Source organism: Castor canadensis, chromosome X, assembly GCF_047511655.1.
Source record: "Castor canadensis chromosome X, mCasCan1.hap1v2, whole genome shotgun sequence".
NCBI classification, from domain to species: domain Eukaryota; kingdom Metazoa; phylum Chordata; class Mammalia; order Rodentia; family Castoridae; genus Castor; species Castor canadensis.
The window spans coordinates 69,475,374-69,481,827 of NC_133405.1; positions in this window are offsets into that span (position 1 = coordinate 69,475,374).

Below are 6,454 nucleotides of genomic sequence, written 5' to 3' on the forward strand. Positions count from 1 at the left end.
AAATGCCTCACTCCATGCCATTCTTTCTTTTAAGGTTGAGAAATCTGCTGTTATTTTGATGGGTTTGCCTTTATGCATTTTGTTTTCTCTCTTACCACCTTGAATATTGTTTCTCTGTTTTCTGTGCTTGTTGTTTTAATAATAATATGCTGTGGGGAGGTTCTACTTTGGTCAAGACTACTTGGTGTACTGGAGGCTTTTTCTATCTGAATGGGCAAAATTTTCTAGAGATTTGGGAAATTTTCTGTTATTATTTTATTGAATATATTATGTATCCCTTTAGCTTACACTTCTTCTTCAATGTCCATGATTTTCAGGTTTGGTCTTTTGATGGAGTTACTGAGTTCTTCCATATTCCTTTCACAGCTCTTGAGTTGTTTAAGATTTCTTCTGTTTTTTCTTTAATTATTATTTTTATCTTCAAGCTCTGAGATTCTGTCTTCCACTTGCTGTAGTCTGCTAGAGTGGCCTTCCACTGTGTTTTTTGTTTGACTAGAGGGATTTTTTATTTCTAGGGTTTCTGTTTGATTCTTTTTTCTGAGGTTTTCTGTATCTTTGTTCAACTCCTCTTTTTTATGTTGTGTTGTCATCTTTATTTCATACATCTTCAAATACAGTAGGCTAGTTAGCAGGTGGTAAGTGTGTAAGAGGGAGGGGTAGTGGGGCAACAGGCTGGGGGAGAGTGTAGAGGGAGGTGAAGATGTGGGAAAGAGTGGGTAAGAAGGGGCAGAAAGAGTACTTGGGAAGGAGAAGAATGATTGCAGCTCAGAAGAAGGAAGGAAAGCGAAGAGGGTAAGAATAGGGATAAGAGAATAGTGATGGTAAAGTTAATAATACAGGAATAATAAAAATTAAAATTAAAAAAAGTAACGCAGTATAAAACACTGGGTTTAGGAACCACAGAAAGTTCAGTCCTTTGATTAAGGTTCTGGAGTTTTTCCTTAGGTGTCCAATCCTGGTATTGGCATATAACTGGAAGCTCTGATGTGTCCTCACCAATGACTGGCTTGTGAGTTTTATTTGGTTCCTTCTGTCCACAAGATTAGTTGGAACTGTGAGGTGAGTTAAGACTGCCAGCTTGTGCAGGGTGGTTGGGGCTGTTTTCACCAGGCAGCAGCTGGGTTGCCCTTCATCTGTAGCTCTGTTTGGTTAGCTCCTCCCCCAACAATGTGGGGCAATTCAGTTTTGAATGCTGCCATATGTTCCAGAGATCAGCTCCAGGATCTACCACCTGCCCTGCTTTGGGAGGATGGCCTGTTGCCTCACCCTTGCTCTCAGATGTTGTGTTTTTCCCAGTCTGTTCTGGGTGCTAGTGGCTCCATAGGTTGGCTTGCTGCCCTGCTCCTACTCTTAGCCTTTGTTGCTTTATGTGCACATTAGCTCACTGAGAGTTTGGCTCTGTGAGTTTGGCTCCTTGCTCCACCTTGTTCTCTGGGGCAGGTTCAGTGTTCCAACTCCATCTCTGCTATCAGTGTCAGATTACAGTTCACTGTTTATGTTTGTTTTAGTTTTGCTGGTGTGTGTGTGTGTGTGTGTGTGTTCAATCTGCCCAGGGGCTGTGCTGGATCTTTTTCCTGGGGAGTGAGTAGTGGAGTCACACGTGATGTTTGATGCTCACCAGTTCTTCTGCAGTTTCACATAAGCAACTTTGAAACTGACTGATAGGGAGAAATGATCCTCTTTTTTCAGTGTGGCATAGGGAGTCTTTCCATGGGCTATGGGTCCAGGATTTCAGAGTTTGCATCTTATTGATGCTCTGTATTCTGCTTTTTAGGAAAAAAAAAGGGAAAGAGAGAAACAGCCAGAGGCTTTTTCCTCAGGACCAGAGGCTGGACATCCTTTGCAGGCTATACCACACTGGATTTTTGCAGCTGTTAGGTGTAATTAATGACTGACTTAAGTGTCAATATTTGAATTGTATCTGCACCTAATATTATGGCCATTATTATTTTGGGTATGAACAATCAGAATTACCCAAGTGTAGCTCCAATGTCTCTAGGAGATTTGTGGGGTCACAGAGCTTAGGATTTCTGATTTCCTACCTTAGCTGGCATTTTGGATCTCTCAGCATTTCTTTGTGGTGAAAATTTATAAAATGCTTTCTTACAACTTTTGACATGTTATATATAGTGACTGTACTCTGAAATATTACATCAGAGCATACTACTCCTATCTAACTGTAACTTATTGCATATCAAACAACCTTTTTCACATCCTTTCCCCAATTCTCTGACGTCTTTGGTAACCAACATTCTCCTCTAAAGTCCTATTAGATCAACTTTTTTTTTTTAAGATTCCACATGTGAGTGATATTATGCAGGACTTGTCTTTCTGCGCTGGCTTTTTTCACTTAGCATAATTATCTCCAGTTCAATCCATGTTATTGCAACTGACAGTATTTGATTCTTTTTGTGGTTGAATAGTATTCCATTGTGTAAAATACTATATAGTCTTTATCCACTCATGAGTGAATGGACACTTAGTTTGTTTCCATTTCTTGTCTATTATGAATAGTGTTACAATGAACACAGGAGTGCAGATACCTCTTCAATATACTGATTTCATTTCTTTTAGTTACATATGTAGTAGTGAGATAGCTAGATCATAATTTTTTGATAAACCACCATACTACTTCCCATAATGTTTATACCAATTTGCATCCCTACCAACAATGTATGTTCTTCTCACACCCTCACTAACACTTGGTGTCTTTAGTATTTTTGGTAATGGCCATTCTTACTGGGGTGGAGTGACACCTCATTATGGCTTTGATTTGCATTTCCCTGTTGATTAGTGATGTTGAACACTTTTTCATATACCTTTTGGCATATTTTGAAGCAGGTATCTTGTTGCCCCAGCTTTATACTTGCTACTGAGGATTGCATTGGTTATGTTGGGTCTTTTGTGGCTCCCTATGAGTTATTGTAATGCTATTTCCTTTTCTGTGAAACTTTGATGAGGATAGCATTGAATCTGTAGATTGCTTTGGGTAGTATGGACATTTAAAAAATACACATTTTGTTTTCTGGCAGTACTGGGGTTTGAACTCAAGGTCTCATGCTTGCTGAGCAGTCATTCTACAACTTGAGCCACTCTGCCACCATTTTTTGTGTTGGGTATTTTTGATATAGAGTCTTGTGAACTATTTTCCCCAGCAGGCTTTGAACCATGATCTTCCTGATCTCTGCCTCCTGAGTAGCTAGGATTACAGGTGTGAGCCACCAGAGCTTGGCTCATTTTTGCAATATGAATTGTTCCAATTTATGAGCATTTGATGTTTTCCCATTTTTAGCATCCTCTTTAATGTCTTTCAATGGTGTTTTATAATGTATGTTAAAGAGAACTTTCTCCTTGAGTAAATGCATTCTTAGATTTTTTTTGTATTTTGAATAGAATTATGTTCTTGATTTTTTTCCAGAATGTTAATTATTGGGACATTATTTGATTTTGCATCTAATATCTTAACTTTTCAGTTGTAAGAGTTTTTTTGGTAGACTTGTTAGGTTTTTCTATATATAAAATCATGTTATCTGCAAAAGGGATAATTTGACTTCTTTCAGTCTAATTTGCATACCCTTTCTTTTTCTAATCACTCTTTTAAAATTAATTACATATTAGTTATACAGAGGGATTTCACTGTGATGTTACATGCAAGAATAATGTACTTTGTTGAATTCACCCCTTTATTTCTATTTCTTACCCCACTCTTCTTTTTTAAAAGCAATTTTAATCAGTTTCAACACTCTATTTTCATACATTCATCCTCTTCCCTCTTACTGGATTGTATCTCCAAAGAGTCTCCTGATTTTGGACTCATATCATGCTTTTTTTAAGGTCTAGATCCCAAAATGAGAGAGAAAATGCAATATTTGTCTTTCTCACTCTGGTTTATTTTGTTTATCATGATAAAGTCCACTTTCAACACTTTTTTTTGTAACTGACACAATTTCATTCTTCTTTATCACTGAATAGTACTCCAATTTCTTCATCTATTCATTGCTTGATAAAAACCTAGGCTGATTCCATAGTTTGTCTATTATGAATATTTCTGCTATATACATGTGTGTGCAGGTACCTCTATTATATGCTGACTTATATTCCTTTGGCTATATACTCAGGAGTGGTATAGCAGGATCACATGATAGTTCTACTTTTAGCATTTTGAGTAACCTCTACACCAATTTCCATAGTGACTACTCTAATTTACATTCTCACCTAAAGAGCATAAGCATTCACTTCCCCCTCATTCTTACCAGCATTTTCTGCTGCTTGTTTTCATGATAATTGCTATGATGACAGGTCAGATGAAATTTCCCTGTCTCATTGATTTGCATTTCCTTTCTGCATAAGGGTTTCAAAGATTTCTTTGTGTATTTATTGGCCATTCATACTTCTTTTGAGGACTAATTCACAGGTCCATTTATTAATTGGATTGTTTATTATTTTGGTGTTTAATTTTAGAGCTCTTTGTATGTTCTGGATATGAGTCATTTAGCTGATAGATGGCAAGTATTTTCTCCCATTCAGTAGATTATCTCTTGATTCTGGTAATTGTTTCCTTTGTTGTGTAGAAACATTTGAGTTTGATGCAATTCCATTTATTTCTTGCTTAATCATTATTGGTAAGACCTCCAATACCACGTTTAGAAATAATCATAAAAGTGGATATGCTCATCTTGTTCAAAATGCTTTCCCTTCTTGAATTCAGTGTGATATTAATTGTGGATTTATATGGTCTTTATTACATTGGGATAGGTTACTTCAATATCTCATTTGTTGTGTGTTTTTTATATGTTAAATAACATCTATTGATGTGATTTTTTTCTTAATTCTGTTGAAGTGTTATGCTTATTAATGTCCATTTATTGAAACATGCATGCATCCTTGGGATAAATCCCACTTGACATGACTTGCAATACATTTCTTTTGCTGCTCAATTTCATTTGGTAGTACTTTGTTGAAAATTTTTTCATCTTTTTTCAACAGGTATACTAGTTTCCATTTATTGTTTTGTCTTTGTCTACTTTTACTATCAGGGTACTTTTGGCCATGTACAGTAAGTTTATTTGTAGTTTACTCCATTTTCATTTTTTTGAGGAGGACATAGTTTGAGAAGAATTATTTTGTAGAATTCAGTAATAAGGACATTAGGTCCTGGTCTTTTTTCTTGAGAGGATTTTAATTATTGCTTCAAACTTGGTATTTGTTATTGGTCTGTTTAGATTTTCTGTGTATTTTTGATCCAATTTTTATTTACTTTTTATGTCTGGAAATATATCTATGTCATTGAGGTTTCCTAATGTGTTGCCATATAACGATTCTTATTAATCTCCTATGATCTTTTATATTTATATGATCTTAGTCATAATGTCTTTTTCCTTTCTAATTTTATTTCTCATATCTTTTTCCTTGCTTTGTTAATCTAGTTGACTAACAGTTGTTAGTTTGTTAGTCAGTTGTTTTTCATTGATTTTTGTTACTGTTTAGTTAGTCTTGACTTTGTCTGTTTTTGCACTGATCTTTATTATTTCTTTCTACTAATTTTGGATTTGGTTGTTTTGCTTTCCCAAATCCATGAGGTGCATTTTTTAATTGCTATTTGAATCAAAACTGTCTTTTGGAGTGTATTCATTTATTTCTATAAATTTCCTGCTAAGAATCACATTTACTTATCACATAGGCTTCTATATGCTGTTTTCATTTTAAATTGTTATAAAAATTTAAAATATTTCCCTTTTAATTTCTTCAATTATGCATTGGTTGTTTAGGGGTATGTTTTCCAATTTGCATGTATTTGTGCAATTCCTTTTTTGTTATGAATTTCTAATTTTATTCAGTTGTGATCAAAGAACAAAAAAGACATCAACTTTTAAAAAAATTATTGGGACGTGATAGGTGGCTGAAAATGCCCTGTCCTAGAAACTTCCATGTACTCGTAAGAAGAATATGGGTTTTTTTTTTGTAGTTGTATGAAATGTTTTCTAAGTACCTCATGAGCCACTTGTTCCACAATATAGTTTAAGTCCAATGTGTCTGTATTGATTTTCTCTCGGTATGGTCTGTGCATTTAAAAAAGTGGGATGTTGAGGTTCCCAATTATTATTGTGCTAGAGTCCATGTTTCCCTTTAAATGTAATAATATTTACTTTATGTATTTGGATAATCAAATATTGGGTGTATATATAAAATTTCTATTTACTGTTGTTGAACTTATCCCTTTCCTGTCATATAATTATCTCTTTTCAAAGTTTTCGACTTAAAGTCTGTCCTTCAATAATTTCATATAAGACTAGTCTAGTGAAAATGAATTCCCTTAGATTTTGTTTTTCCGGGAAGCATTTTATTTTGCTTTCATTTCTGAAGTATAACTTTGTTGACAGATTTCTTTCCTTCAAGACTTTGAATATATCACCCCATTCTCTCTAAGACTTTAAGTTTGTGCTGAGAAATCTGA